This window comes from Pristis pectinata, chromosome 25 (genome assembly GCF_009764475.1).
Source record: "Pristis pectinata isolate sPriPec2 chromosome 25, sPriPec2.1.pri, whole genome shotgun sequence".
Classification (NCBI taxonomy): domain Eukaryota; kingdom Metazoa; phylum Chordata; class Chondrichthyes; order Rhinopristiformes; family Pristidae; genus Pristis; species Pristis pectinata.
This window is the reverse complement of record NC_067429.1, coordinates 29,188,298-29,203,710: the sequence shown is the minus strand read 5'-3', so window position 1 is coordinate 29,203,710 and position 15,413 is coordinate 29,188,298. Positions and strand designations below refer to the sequence as shown.

Here is a 15,413-nt window from a genome sequence, read left to right as displayed (position 1 = left end):
GGGAGACTCCATGGTAAAGCATAACTGTGCCAGCATTAAAACCCAAAAGATGGGGCCCAACATATACATCACATTGACTTTTTTTAAAAAAAAGTTTATTTCTATTATTTTTAATCTGCTTTCACTCTCAATGTCTGAAAAATAACCCCAAAAAAACTAACAAAATTTGTTCAAAAACTAAACTTTAGCATTTGTACAACAAAACACACCACGGAAATGGAAGTCTGCAGGAGTTGATGGTTTCAGCAGAGATGAAAAGAAATTGGTCAGGAAGATGGATGAAAAGTCCAATTAGATGCTGTGCAATATTGTGCTCAAAAATTCTATTCTGGTGAAACTGTCTGCTCTTCATTTAATATAATGAAATTTCCCATTTGCATTGTCATAATTATTTCCACTCCTCATTGACCAGGAAAGGGGCGTGACAAAAGTAAATGACAGCACACTCCAGATTTTTGCCAATTCACTTTTAAAGATGAACACTAGAAAATAATTTTTGCTCTCACTGTTGAGAAGCGATAAAAGTTAGTGCTCCACAAGGATCCAAAAGAACATTGCAAGGCAAATTATAATGGTCAACCACATCTTTCCATGTTGTGATGAAGTAATTTAAAGTCAAATATCTTAAATGATGTATTAAAATGATTGTATAACCCTCTCCTTTCAATGTTTTTGCTGCATTGTTTTTAATCACATTAAATATGACCACAGTTACAGCTGTTCACCTTATTTCTTCTCACACTCAAATTTGACAATGACATTGAGTTACATGCTGAAAACCAAGCACAAATATCAACTGTTTAAAATCTAATCTATTGATAGCTTATTAAACAAAAAAGTTTACAGACATACTACAGAGTCAGAATGGTTGACCAAGGTGCAACAGCTAACAATAGTCATTCATTGACAACATGTTTAAGCCAAAGTATTTGAAACAATATTCTTATCTACAGAACAGTGGATATCAATAATGTATGTATACGCATAAAATATTCAGCATGCAGTTTGTCCTTTGCTTCTAAATAAAATATTGCATTACCATGCAAAGATCCACATATTAATCTAGATCACTTGATCTGGTCTTTATGAAGCAGGATATTCAAATTTACTGCACACAATTCAATGAGACTTATTTGTATTTATGAAAGCTAGCAAACAGTATTAATATAAACAAAACATTAATTCTGAAGAAATAAATGGAGACTTTTGCCTGTGATAGTGTAACTGAAATAATTTGATAACCTAAGAACGCTCCAAGGTGTTATCACAGCTATAGTCTAAAAATGCAATAAACACCATTATTAACTCTAATAAGTCTAGACTAACCATTGCAGGGATGTGCTGAGCATTGTCTACTCCCAAAGAGGAAGAACTAACAATATAATTGAGTAGAAGGAATCTTCCATAGAATGTTCACAAAATATCAAAAGACATGAGATTGTTTCCCACCACCCCAGGATGGTATGCAAAGAATTGTTAACTGTCGTCATGTAGGATAAAAGATGCAGATATATGAATTAAGTTATTCGTGCTCACTATTCTACCTTAAAAACTGCAATCTTGATCAATTACCACTCCATCCACTGACGCTTATTATGTAAAGCAAACCGTCTATAACCAATTTCAGAAAATATAGAAAATTTCTTTCCAACTCTCAAGATCCATTGTGTTGGACTGAAACATCCAACCACTGGCTGTCAGTTACCTTCTTTTCTGGTGGGAAGGTAGTCTGATTAGCAGAGCTACTCACCTCACGCAGGACCAACAACCTTTCAAAAGCTCATTGTCAGTGAAGCTAGTTCCTCACCTTGCCTCTCCTGGCTTTTACATCAATAGGGGAGAGGCTGCAATCCAGGCTCCAAGATTTTCCCACAAAGTTGGCTTGCAGAGCAAGACCCCGAGAAGGAATGGGGTCTGTTGCTCTCACTTATATGGTGAGTCAGTATGCATGAGATCCTAAATACAGGAGACAAACTAAAAATGGATGATGTTGATAATAATAAATAATGTTTTGAGAGATTAAATCTGATGCCGTAGTCATGCAATTTCTGTGATATAGTATTGGTATTAAAAGGCTTGAAAAGTCATTTCACACATATTGGCAAAACACTTTGATTTTAGCAGGACCATTTGCATTAGGTACAGGACTATTTGACTAACAATTCATATGGTACCTTAAGTATTATTAGCTGTAATATGCAAGGTTAGAAGCTACTGAAAAATCTCCATGTTGTCTGTTGTGAAGTGCATACAAATCACAGAAAGCACAATTCTCCAAATAGGACTGTATGAACCTCCATAGCACATATGGTTAAGACATAAATGCTAGGCCTAGAGCCGGAGTGAATAATATAAGCTCGTGTGCATATTTCTTGCAAAAATGTGCAACTATTCCAGTAAGTGAAGTAGTAATACATATTAATATTGGCAAGGAGTGAGGAATTGGCATACCAGTACAGAAATATCAAGTAACTGAATGCTGTTCCCATACACTTTACCAAATAATCATCAGCCAGCACAAATTGAATGCAGTATTCTAATATCTGGCTGTTGGTAATCTAGTTTTTGATTTAAAACAAATTACCCAAGCTAGAACTCTAAAAAGTTAAATAAGTTTTGGCTTACCATATTAAACCTTCATGGACCGTTGATAATCATTAGTATGAGGGCCAGACATACCTCCCATGTGCACTAAGGCAATCGAAGCGTGAAAGTCACCAGGAGGAAAGACTGCCGAACTGCGTTAGGAGTTCAACAGGGTTACCTAGTAGCACACAATGCAGCTTCCCTCCCCTCACCCCCGCCCTCACAGGATAGGAACTCTGGTGGGAGCTAATAAGTTTTCAAAATGGAAAGCAATTGAATGTATTTCAGAAGATGACTGAATAAGAAAAGTACTTGATAAACCAAAGTTCTACTTGGGGAAAAATATCACTGATTCACCTCCCCCCTTTAAAAACACTACTCTTCCCTGAGCAAAATATAACCCCACCCATACCCAAAAGTTAATAAGTTTGAAAAAAAAAGCAAAATAACTTCCATAGGATTTTAGACAAAATTTGCAGTTTTCCCACAGACAAAAATGTTCACCATTATTATAATATAATATGCTATATTATAGGCACACTTCATGAATTTTTTAAAAAAAATCAGAAAGAAAAAAGTGTTGTCCTCTTTAGCTGGCTTTAAATGCGACTGGCATTACCATTAAATGTGCATTTTCAGCTCATGAAATCCTGATAGAGCTAATGCAGGAAAGGACAATGTGTACTTCCTCACACCACAAGCTTTCCACTTAAAATGCATTAAATAAATATATTGCCACATACCATTTGCCATGACACATGAATATATATATTACACTGGAATTAGTTAAAAACTATAGAAAATCCAAGAATTTCCCCCTCACTGAAGACAAAGCATTTATTCTAATAAATGGAATTACAGATTAAAGGAATGCAGGAGAGAAATAGTGCCCCGAAGTTTTAGTGCGCATTTTAATAAGGTTTAAACATTAAAAATTAAACAAAGTGAAACTTTTAAATTAGGCACCATTATGATGTGCAGAAATGGGACTAATGTACCATTCAGGTCCTAATTCTTCAGTCTAGGACAGCTTCCAATATCAGCGGTCTCTGCCCTTATATTTTCATCAACCAAATAAATAGACTTGAATTACAAAGAACATCTTGGTGTACAGGAAATGCATGAGAATGAAAAGACATTATTCCCCTTTCGCATCTCAGATAAAGCCAGTAAAATCTGTAGATTTATTTCCTGTATTGATAGAACCCAAAAAGCTGTAGGGCATTTGTGCACTCAGGAAACAATCATATTCCCCCAGAGATGTGCATTTTATTCATTTTTTGAGTGTTGGATAGGAAGATTTCATTTAGCTCCTTATTTGTCAATGCTGGTTTTCTCCCTGGATCAAATAATAGGAGAGATTTATTGTGTCTCACCTTAAGAACTATTTTGTGGCCATCTCCATGGTTACCTAATATTCTAATTATTCTATATTTACTTCAACATACAATTATTTATCCTTTCACTTACGGCTCCTACATTTACAACCTACCTAATTTCATTATATAAACATGACCGAAAAGCACAAGGATTTGGGAAACAAAATTATGCTCCAATGAAGAAATGTAACAATGAAGGCAGTGGCAAGACAATTCTACGTCTTCCTTTTTCTTCCTTCTCTCCCCCTCCCAATGGTACATTTATTTAATGAAAGTGGATAACTTCATTAATGTATCAATCTTCAGTCAATGAATTATAAATTAATCCCCAAATTCAATTTCTAATTTTTCTTCTATTTGGAATTTCAAAAATATCACTTAAGATCAAAAAATTGCTAATATCTGTCTCACCTTACAAAGATTTATTCCTAAATACATATTTCCACATCAATATCCATCTACACTGTCCAATATATTCCTCCAGATGCTGTAAATAATTAAGGCAAAACAATGAGCACAATCCCTCTTCTAAATTGAGATCTATTTGTTTTATGAACTGATTATGTTGGTAATAGGTAATTGTTTTATTGTCACATGTTCCAAGATAGTGAAAAACTTTGTTTTGCCTGCCATCCATGCAGATCATTTCAAAACACTGGTACATCAAGGTACTACAAAGGGAAACACAATAACAGAATGCAGAATATACTGTTACAGTTACAGAGAAAGGGGGTTGGGGGTGGGAGGGAGATGTCCGAGAAGAGAGGGGTCTTTGATTACGTTGGCTGCTTTTCCAAGGCAGCGAGAAGTATAGACAGGAGTCCATGGAGGGGAGGCTAGTTTTCATGACAGACTGAGCTGTGTCACAAACTTTCTGCAATTTCTTGCAGTCCTGGGCAAAGCAGTTCCCATACCAAGCTGTCATGCATCCAGATAGGATGCTTTCTATGGGGCATCTATAAAAATAATTGGCAAGGGTCAACAGAGACATGCCGAATTTTCTTAGCCTTCTGAGGAAGTAGAGGCACTGGTGTGCTTTATTGGCCACAGTGTCTGTGATTGGACCAGGATAAGCTATTGGTGATGTTGACACCTTGGAACTTGAAGCTCTCAACCATCTCCACCTGAGCACATTGGTACATACAGCAGTGTGTGCTCCAACACCACTTCCTTAAGTCAATGAGCAGGTCTTTTGTTTTGCTGATAGAGGGAAAGGTTGTTGTCAATATACCATGCCACTAGGCTCTCTCTTCTTCCTGTACTCCATCTCATCATTATTTGAGATCCAGCCTACTACAGTGATGTCATCTGCAAACTTGTAGTTGGAGTTAGAGCAGAATCTGGCCACACAGTAGTGAGTGCATAGGGAATAAAGTAGGGGACTGAGGACGCAGCCTTGTGGAGCACCAGTATTGATGATAATCATGGCAGAGGCATTGCTGCCCATCCCTACTGATTGTGGTCTGTTGGTCAGGAAATCAAGGATCCAGTTGCAAAGGGAGCTGCCAAGTCCTAGGTATAGGTGTTTGGAGGCAAGTTTGTGTGGAATTGTGGCATTGAAGGTGGAGCTGTAGTCAATAAATAGGAGTCTGATGTAGGTGCCCTTGTTATCCAGATGCTCCAGAGAGGAGTGGAGGGCCAGGGAGATGGCATCCACCATGGACCTGTCTTGGCAGTAGGCTAATTGCAGTGAGTCAAGGTTGTCTGGGAGGCTGAAGTTGATGTATGCCATGACCAGCCTCTCATAGCATTTCATGATAGTGGATGTCAGAGCCACAAGACAATAGTCATGAACGTGTATTGCTTTATTTTTCCTTTGGCACTGAGATGATAATGGTCTTCTTAAAGGTGGGAACCTCAGATTGAAGTAGGGAGAGGTTAAAAATGTCTGCAAATACTCCTGCCAGCTAATCTAAGGATATGGCCAGGAATTCCAGCTAGGCCAGACACTTTCTGCAGGTTCACTCTCCGGAAGACTGATCTGACATCTGCAATAGTGATTGTGGATACAAGTGTGTTGGAGGCTGTCCATGCAGGTGGTGTCATTTCATTGCCCTTCTGTTCACTATATTGAAACTTTACTATCATTTTTATTTATATCCTTTAGAATCTAAAATATTGGGCATTACAGCAAAGAACCCATTCATCCACCAAATCCAAACTGGCCTTTTTCTACAAGTATCCTAGCTTAATCCTACTTTCCTGTTCAGTTCTCATAACTTTGCACTTCTCCCTTGAGCAACTGATTCCTTATAATAGTTTGAATTAAATGCTTGTCAGTCATCATGCTGTATTTTATGAAATTATTTTCAAACAAATTGCACAATTATTTTCTAATCTTTTGTCTTACATTCATCCTAAGTTTGTTACACCTCACAAGCCAATGAAAACAATTTTAATATTTTCCCCACCTTAAGCTTTCATGGATTAAGATGTGTCACAGTGTAGCTGAACGCAGCGCGCAGCAGGAAAGAAAAAAGAGACCGGCAGCTGGGCTGAAGCACACTTTACTGAAACAAAGCGCGTGCGCTCGCCCAAGTAACCGAGAGCCTCTCCGGCGGACATGACATGCAGTCCCCGCCGGAAAGCCCGCCCCGCAGTTAGTCCGCATCGCAGTTAGTTCGCTGTGTCCCCACCTTGGGTGGCCTACCCTGCCGGCGCAGTGAGGTCACCTTCATGGGCTGTCTGATGTCCAAATGCGCTGGTCCACTGTGAAGGTCTCTTAGCGGACCCCACCTCTACGACACATGTAGATCCGTTGTGCCAGATCACCTTGAAGGGTCCTTCGTACGGCCTCTGCAGAGGGGACTTGTGCATGCCCTTGCGAATGAAAACGTACTCACAGTCCAAGATCCCTAGGAACAAAAGTCAGCGTAGTGCCATGTCTGGAGGTTGGAATTGGTGCCAAGCTCCCCCCCTTGTCCCACAGCTTCGTCAGCGCTTCCGCCGGAGTCCCTGCTGGACCTTGGGCCTCCGGCACGAACTCGCCCGGGACCGTCAGGGGGCTGCCATAAACCAACTCCGCCGAGGTGGTGCCCAGGTCCTCCTTGGGGGCTGTGCAGATGCCCAGTAGAACCCAGGGGAGCTTATCTGTCCAGTTGGGCCCTCTGAGGCGTGCCATCAGGGCTGGCTGACTTGAGGTGCCTGTGGAAACGCTCGACCAAACCGTTGGCCTGTGGGTGGTATGCCATGGTGTCCAGGAGCTGTGCCAGTGCTGTCCACAACCCTGACGTGAACTGTGCCCCTCTGTCGGAGGTGATGTCCGCTCTAAGTCTGAACCTGGCGATCCAGTTTGCGATGAACATCCTGGCGCAGGACTCCGTGGATGTGTCCGCTAACGGCACGGCTTCCGGCCATCTGGTGAACCTGTTGACCATGGTGAAGATATACCTGGCGCCCCAGGAGACGGGCAGGGGGCCAACGGTGTCCACATGGATGTGCTGAAACCTGCCGAGCGTCAGTTGGAACTGTTGGAGGGGAGCCTTCACTTTGGCGGTCTGGCAGTGTACGCAGGTCCATCAGCCTCCCGAAAGTCTGAGCGGCGTTCTTGAGGCCAAAGGGCATCCTTAGGAATTTGAACAGCCTGAAAGGGGTGATGAGGGTTGTCTTGGGCACATTGTCGGGGTGCACGGGGATCTGATGATAACCTCTGACCAGGTCGATTTTTGAAAAGATGGCCACCCCATGGAGGTTGGCCGTGAAGTCCTGGATGTGGAGCACTGGGTATCTGTTGGCGGTGTGGCACCGTTAAGTCTCCTGTAGTTCCCGCAGGGCCTCCAACCTCCTGCGGACTTGGGCACCATGTGCAGCGGCGATGCCCAAGGACTGTCCGAGTGGTGGATGATCCCCATCTCCTCCATGGCGAGGCGAAGCTTGTCGGGTGGCAGCCTACAGGCCCAGGCATGCAGCGGTGGTCCTTGTGTGGGAATGTGGTGCTGCACGCTGTGCTTGGGGCCGGTAGTGGAGAACTGTGGGGTGATGATGGAGGGGAAATCTGCCAGCACCCTGGCAAACTCGTCACCCGAGAGCGTGACAGAGTCCAGGTGAAGGGCCGGGAACTGGGCTTCCCCGAGCTGGATGGTTTGGGAAGTCTCGGCGTGGACCAAACGCCAGCCTTTCAGGTCAACCAGAAGGCGGTTGGCCCGTAAGAAATCCGCCCCTAGTAATGGCCACGACACCGCTGCTACTGTGAAGGTCCAAGTAAAACAGCTGGGGCCGAAACACAGCAGGATGGTACACGAACCATACGTCCAGATGGTGGTGCCATTCACGGTGAGGCCGGGGCCTGGGGCCGTGGTACAGGTGTCCACGTTTGGGTGTGGAAGGACGCTGATCTCGGCCCCGGTGTCCACCAGTCAACGTCGCCCGGAGTGTCGGTCCCAGAGGAACAGGAGGCTGTCGCGACGGCCGGCCCCGGCATTTCCCGGGAAGGCACACAGTGGACGGCGGCGGCGCGCATTTGACCCCCACCTCTGATGGTAAAAAACACCATTGGTCCGAACCCTTGTCTTTGTCCCCCATGGGTCTCGGCGGTTTCGGTTGTGGGGTCTTGGCCTTAGGCTGCGCGGTCGTGATTAGGCAGATGGAAGCTGCTCCCCGCTGCTTACTCTGCCACGAAATGTCCGCCCTGGCCGCAAGGGTCGTTGAAATCTTCACCCGCGAGGAGGTGGCGAATATCCTCTGGCAGTTGCGAGGAACAGCTGCTCGAAAAGGAGGCAAGGTTTATGGCCATCCATGAGGGCCAGCATGTCGTCCATCAGCTCGGATGGCTTGCGGTCGCCCAGGCCGTCCATGTGCAGGAGCCTCGCAGCTCATTCTCAGCGGGAGAGTCTGAAAGTGCGGAGGATGAGTGTCTTGATTTTAATGTACCTGTCCTCTGTAGGCGGATGGTGCAGGAAGTCGATGATCCGCGCTGCGTGTCCTGGTCGAGCGCGCTGACCACGTAGTAGTACCGAGTGGCGTCGGCTGTAATGCCTCTGACGCTGAACTGGGCCTCAGCCTGCTTGAACCAAACGCGAGGCTGAGCAGCCCAGAAAGTCGGGAGCTTGAGCGAGACTGCGTCGTGCGAGTCGTTGGGATTCATGTCTCAGGTTCCAGATGCCGTCTGGGAGCGTTGGGGTCACCAAATGTAGCCGAACGCAGTGCGCGGCGGGAAAGAAAATGCAGAGACTGGCAGCTGGGCTGGAGCATACTTTACTGAAACAAAGCGCGCGCTCGCCAAAGTAACCAGGAGCCTCTCCGGCGGACGTGACCTGCGGTCCCCGCTGGAAAGCCCGCCCCATGGTTAGTCTGCGTCGCAGTTAGTTCGTGTTGAGCTCCCGCGCATGCGCCCGCGGCCGCCGATGGCGGTTCAAGTCCTGCGGGTCCGGGCCGCTACAACAGGTTCCTTTTTCAATTGAGCCTGGTTACACCTTTCCTTTTCTTATAACAAAGAAAATGACACCCAATAACAACCATTTCATTTGCATATGGATTTCATGCAAGTTCAACATAATTTCCTCTTCTGATATTCTATCTGGAAGCACAGAACACAAATCTGCATTTGCCACTAATTCTCCCAACTTCCTCTTCCACCTTCAATAACTTGCACACTTGCATATCAAGGTGTCTCTGGCCTGCAACACCATTTAAATTCTCACCTTCTACATCACTCAACCTTGAAACCCTCAGTTTCGTGTCAACACCCAATTGTGAAACCTGCCCTGGTTAATTTTCAAATTAAGATTCAAACGTGTAGTAAATATCCTCAATAGATGTCACATTCACAGATAACTACACAGTAGTCAATTAAGTTTCGATCCACGTTTGGTCCAAATGTTACTTGCCAAACAATAAAGTGAGAATCTACCTCCCGTCGATATTCAATGGCATAACTATACCAAACACTAATATTTGCACTATTAACATTGACTAACAACTTAAAGCAGCCATATAAATGCCACAACTTACAAGAATAACTCTGTAGCTAAGTATTGTGACTAATAGCTCATTTCCTTGGTCTATAAGCCTTCCCACTTCCTGCATGGTTCAACTCAGAATAAATGAGTTTATCTGGATAGATGGAGATGCCAACAAAATTTAAGCAGCTCAACAAGACTAACCTGCTTGTTACCCAATCCACCATCTTAAACTTTCCTACTCTGCGCTAATGTGCCTTGGATGAAGTGTATATTAGCCAAAGGAAGCTCTGAAACATCATCATAGAATTTGCTAACTAAAACCTTTCTGGGAATACCTTTGCTCTAAGGATTGCAATGGCTCAAGAGTGGAGACCTGCCACTATGTTTTCAAGGGCAATTGTGGATAGTAATAAAGGAGGACATTCCCAGCTATGCTAGGAAAAATCAGAAGTCCCAGAGGAAAAGCAGTGCCCATGTATTTCCAATACAAAAAGCTTTACTTCTTCCCTACAGTTTGTCAAACCACTCTATCCATAATTCTATTTGCCATTATCTTCTCTAATAACAGAACATACAAAATGTACAAACCATAGCACAAAGGAAGATAGTTGTGGTTGCCAGAGATGAATCATCCCAGCCCTAGGTCATCACTGCAGAAGTTCCTTAGAGCAGTATCCTGGACCCAACCATGCCCTGCAGTATCATCAATGACTTTCCTTCCATCACGAGTACAAGGTGGGGATATTTGCTGATGATTGTATAATCATCAAATCCTCAGAAAATGAAGCAGTCCACGTCCACATGCAGCAACACCAAGACAACATTCAGACACAGGCTGATAAATAACAAGCAAAATTTATGCAGCAAAAGTGGCAAGCAATGGCCATCTTTAACATAGAGTCCAACCACTTACCCTTGACACACAATGGCATTAAATATTGCTGAGCCTTTCACCAATATCCTGGTGATCACCACTAACAAAAACTGGATCAGTCACATAAATATTGTGGCTACCAGAGTAGGTCAGAGAAGTGGCAACAGAGTGAATTGGTGTTGTTGCAGAGGGGTCAAGAGCGTGCATGCAGGGCATCTAGCTTACATCTTATAACAAGATGAGAACAGTGCTTCAAGAAATGCTGGGTAGTATGCAGGAACCTGCAAATCCTGGATGGACCCCCACTGTGAAGGGGGAAATTCAATTGGAATCCACATGGGATGAGTTGGAGCCAGAGACATTTGTTCAGGAAAGATGTGGCTGCAAAACCAAGATTTGGTCAACACGTTGGGAAACAAATTACCAAAGAGTAACAGATGGACATCCCAGAGTGGAGCAGAACTTAAAGGCTGGCACTCCCAGAAGATAACTGATCTGTTTCAAAGGGCCTTCAACCTCTTTCCACAGATACTGCCTGACCTGCTAGGTACAGGGAAAAACTGTCTTGCATACCATTCATAAAGATCAATTCATTACGTAGTGCAGATACATTGAGTTAGTACAAGTGCATTGAGGTAGTACAGGTAAAAACAATAACAGAGTACAGAGTAAAGTGTCACAGCTACAGGGAAGTGCACTGCAGGTAGACAATATGGTGCAAGGTCATAACAAGGTAGACTGTGAGATCAAGAGTCCATCTCATTGTATAAGGGAACCCTTCAACAGTCTTATCGCAGTGGGATAGAAGCTGTCCTTGAGCCTGGTGGTATGTGCCCTCAGGTTCCTCTATCTTCTGCCTGATGGGAGAGAAGAGAGAATGAACCAGGTGGGTGGGGGTCTTTGATTATGCTGACTGCTTCACCAAGGCAGCGAGAAGTATAGACAGAGTCCATGGAGGGGAGGCTGGTTTCCATGACACGCTGGGCTGTGTCCACAACTCTCTACAGTTTCTTGCGATCCTGGGCAGAGCAGTTGCCATACTAAGCCGTGATGCATCCAGATAGGATGCTTTCTATGGTGCATTGATAAAAGTTGGTGAGGGTCAACAGGACATGCCAAATTTCATCAGAAGTAGAGGTGCTGATGAGCTTTCTTGGCCATGGCGTCTACATTGCGACTGTTTACGGGCTATTGGTGATGTTCACTCCTAGGAACTTGAAGTTCTCAACCCTCTCGACCTCAGCACTGTTGATGTAGACAGGTGCATGTACACCACCCCCTTTCCTGAAGTCAGTGACCAGCTCTTGTTTTGCTGACATTGAGTGAAAGGTGGTTGTCATGACACATGTCACTAAGCCCTCTAATCTCCTTCCTGTACTCCAACTCATCGTTATTTAAGATACAGCCCATCACAGTGGTATCATCTGCAAACTTGTAGATGGAGTTAGAACAGAATCTGGCCACGCAGTCATGAGTATATGGGGAGTAGAGTTTCCACATTTTCTATTTTGCTTTTGTATTGAAGCAGGGCAGAGGGTGGGTACCTTCCAGAGGGTGCGTCACCCCAAACACTCCAATGCCTTTCCACCATCTACAAGGTACACGTCAGCTGTGCAATGGAATATTCTCTATGAATGCACCACCAGCAACTCTCAAGAAGCTCAACACTATCAAGGACAAAGCTGCCAACTTGATTGGCACCCCATCAACCACCATAAACATTCATTCCTTCCACCTTCACAGAGGTGACAGCAGTGTGGACCATTTACAAATTGCACCGTAGTCACTCTCCAGACTAGTCCAACAGCTCCTCCCAGGCATGTGATTACTACCAAGAAGGACAAGAGCAGCAGTTGCATGGAAGCACCATCACATCCAGGTTTCTCTTCAAGTCAGACACCAACCTGACTATATTCCGCCAGTCCTTTGTTGTCGCTGGGTCTAAAATCGTGAAACTCCCTTCACAAGGAGGCGGCAGTTCAAGGAGGTAGCTCAGAATTACTGCAAACCTTCTGGTGGAGCATTAAGGAACATCATGGTCAATAAATGCTGGCCTTGCCAACATTGCCTTGATCCCAAATATAAATCAAAAGCAAAAGAATTCCATCACTAAAATCTATCACTACACCCACCTCCCCCCCCCCAACCCTGAGTCATTCAAAATAAAATCTGGAGGTTGAAATTTCTCTTTTAGAAATACATGAAAATTTGTCTTAACAAATATTTCTCCAATGACCCTTCTGAAACATTCACACTTAGGTCCCCATAGATCAGCTGCCTAATCCATGGTATCAATTTACTCTCATTTTGCTCATCCAAAGCCAGGAATTCCTCGAAGTTACAGAATGTACATAAGGTGTGATGGCAGTGCATAATACAAGTTTATTATTTTCAGTTGACTGATGATTTTTAATTTTAAAATAGCTGATGGTTTGAGCAAGCTGAATGACAATATTTTCAGATCCATTTTTGTACTGTCACGCTTAATAATGCAATTTTATTCTTCATTTACAATCACTGTACCTTAAACAAGATAGAACATTAGATGTCTTACATATCATACCAATATTCTCATCCAAGTTCCAATTAATTTAACCCGTCCATCTATGTTATGTATTTGAAAGCTCTCTTTGGGCTTTCTACTAAAAACAAATAGTTGCCTTACCCATTTCCTGAACATGGTAGATATTCTGTAAAAATGATAGTGCCCAAACACTGATCTCCACAAGTAATCGAAAAGCAATAGTGATCATGGAGACATTCTTCCAATCTACTCTTCTATCTAGTCTCATCTTCCAGCTACTTTGTGTATGGTGTTGGATCAAAAGGTTGTGAAACTTTGTGAAACCACAAAGATCATTATCCCTTAAATCTATTGCAGGCCCTTGATCAGATACAACAAGTACCCAGTACTCAACATATTGCAAGGTTTGGAATGAAAGAAATCTAAAATTCTTTATTTCTATTACATCAGTTTTCACTTTGATCGTAACTGCAACACATACCCAACCTTGTACTGTCGACATTATACCGGTGAACTAGTACCAGATATCAACTAATATTTACTGTGATCAGTCAATATCACTTTTCTGGATTCTAAAATAAATCATTGATCATATAGGGCTGTTCTTAAGCACCTTTGCATTTCCATTTCCTTAGCAACTAATCCCACGTTAATAAATATCCACTCAGGATGTTAACAATTAAATTATGCACATGATTAGTTTCAAGTTATTTTAGCCAAAGATTGTACCCGCTGTCTTTCTAACCTTGCTTACGATATTTAACTGCAATTCTTTTTGTACATCATTTGCATTTTAGAATTCAAGAGAGATTTCCATGACAGTTGTAAATCATTCTTATTTTCATCAGGCTATTTTCCAGGAGCACTGGATGGGAAACACTGCTTGAAAACCACGTTAACTGACATCATTTCAATTATCCCAGACACACCAGAAAATCTTTTTTTTGCCAAGCTTACCTTTCCATTATCAACGGTTTAATGTAAATGATCTTGTCTACTAAAAGCAATAAATGGTTTTAATACGGAACTACAGGAACGGATAGCACACGTTTTGAATCTATAAATATCACATCACACCACTGGTTCTTCCATGAAATCCCACTTTCCTGAGGAATACAGAAAAATCTCACGCCCTTCGCAAAATTACGATCCTAGTACAGTGCTAAATTCTCCACACACCGATTTAGTTCAGCACCCCCCGAGTAATGATTCATCTGATATAGTAACACACGCATATCCTTCTTTTGTTTTCTTGCAGGACAGCACAAGGCGAAAATAAAACAAACCATCCCTAGTCTTGCCTCTGGTTACAAATGATATGAAATACCTGTAATCCCAGCTCACAATATTGCAAAACGAGATGTGAAATATTACCCGTGGACACAACGCTACATAAAATGTCAATACCAAGGATGCATTCTCTTTCCTAACGCATAGCAATGACTTTGTTCTATTTATATACCATTCAAACACATCGTTTATATCCAAAACACACTTGAGAGAGAGGAATGGAATTATAAACACGGGAGTACCCTGCTGCCGGCTGTTGCCCCCAGCCGCCGCTGCGGGTTGTGTTCTTTATCTCCTCTCTTACCTCAGGCGGACTGCGCCGGTCTCGCCGTGTGTCGGCGGCGCCGGAGGAAGCCTCCTTCACTGGCGGCCGAGGAGCAGGCCGCCATTCCCGGCTCTCGACCCTGCCATCCCCGGGCAGCGTCCACTATCCAAACCTCGCCTCAGATTTCGGTACCGACTTTTTAAAAACAAAAAAATAATTCCGTCGCTCTCTGACAAAACAAGACCATCAAAAACACAGAAAAAGGTGTAATTTTCCTCGTCAGCGTTTGGCCGTCAGACCCGAGCCCTCGCTCCGCTGGACCCCGACAGCAACAGACACCTCGGCGAGAGCAGGCGGACTCACCGCGGCAACCGCGCTCCCACCTCAGGCACCCGGAGCCAGCAGGAGGGGCGGGGCGGGACCGGACCGGATCCGCCGCCGCGTCCCCGCCTCCCACCCACCCGCAACCAATCACGCCGCCCCCTCCCGCCGCCCGTCACTCCAATTGGCATCAGGCAAAACAAGCGTTCTGACCAATCCGAAGGCGGAACATCGGTAATTGACGGTAGAGATTGCCAATTAATTTATTAAATAG

General features: G+C 43.7%; 1 protein-coding gene across 4 annotated transcripts in view; it reads right to left on the bottom strand.

The window, feature by feature from the left end:
- tanc2a (tetratricopeptide repeat, ankyrin repeat and coiled-coil containing 2a) overlaps positions 1–15,210 on the bottom strand; it is a 591,670-nt gene extending 576,460 nt beyond the window's left edge. For all 4 annotated transcript variants that reach the window (XM_052038520.1, XM_052038521.1, XM_052038522.1 and 1 more), the window contains exon 1: positions 14,858–15,210. The gene's annotated coding sequence lies outside the window, so the exon portion shown is untranslated. The remainder of the gene's footprint in view (positions 1–14,857) is intronic.
- Between the last annotated feature and the right edge of the window lie 203 nt (positions 15,211–15,413).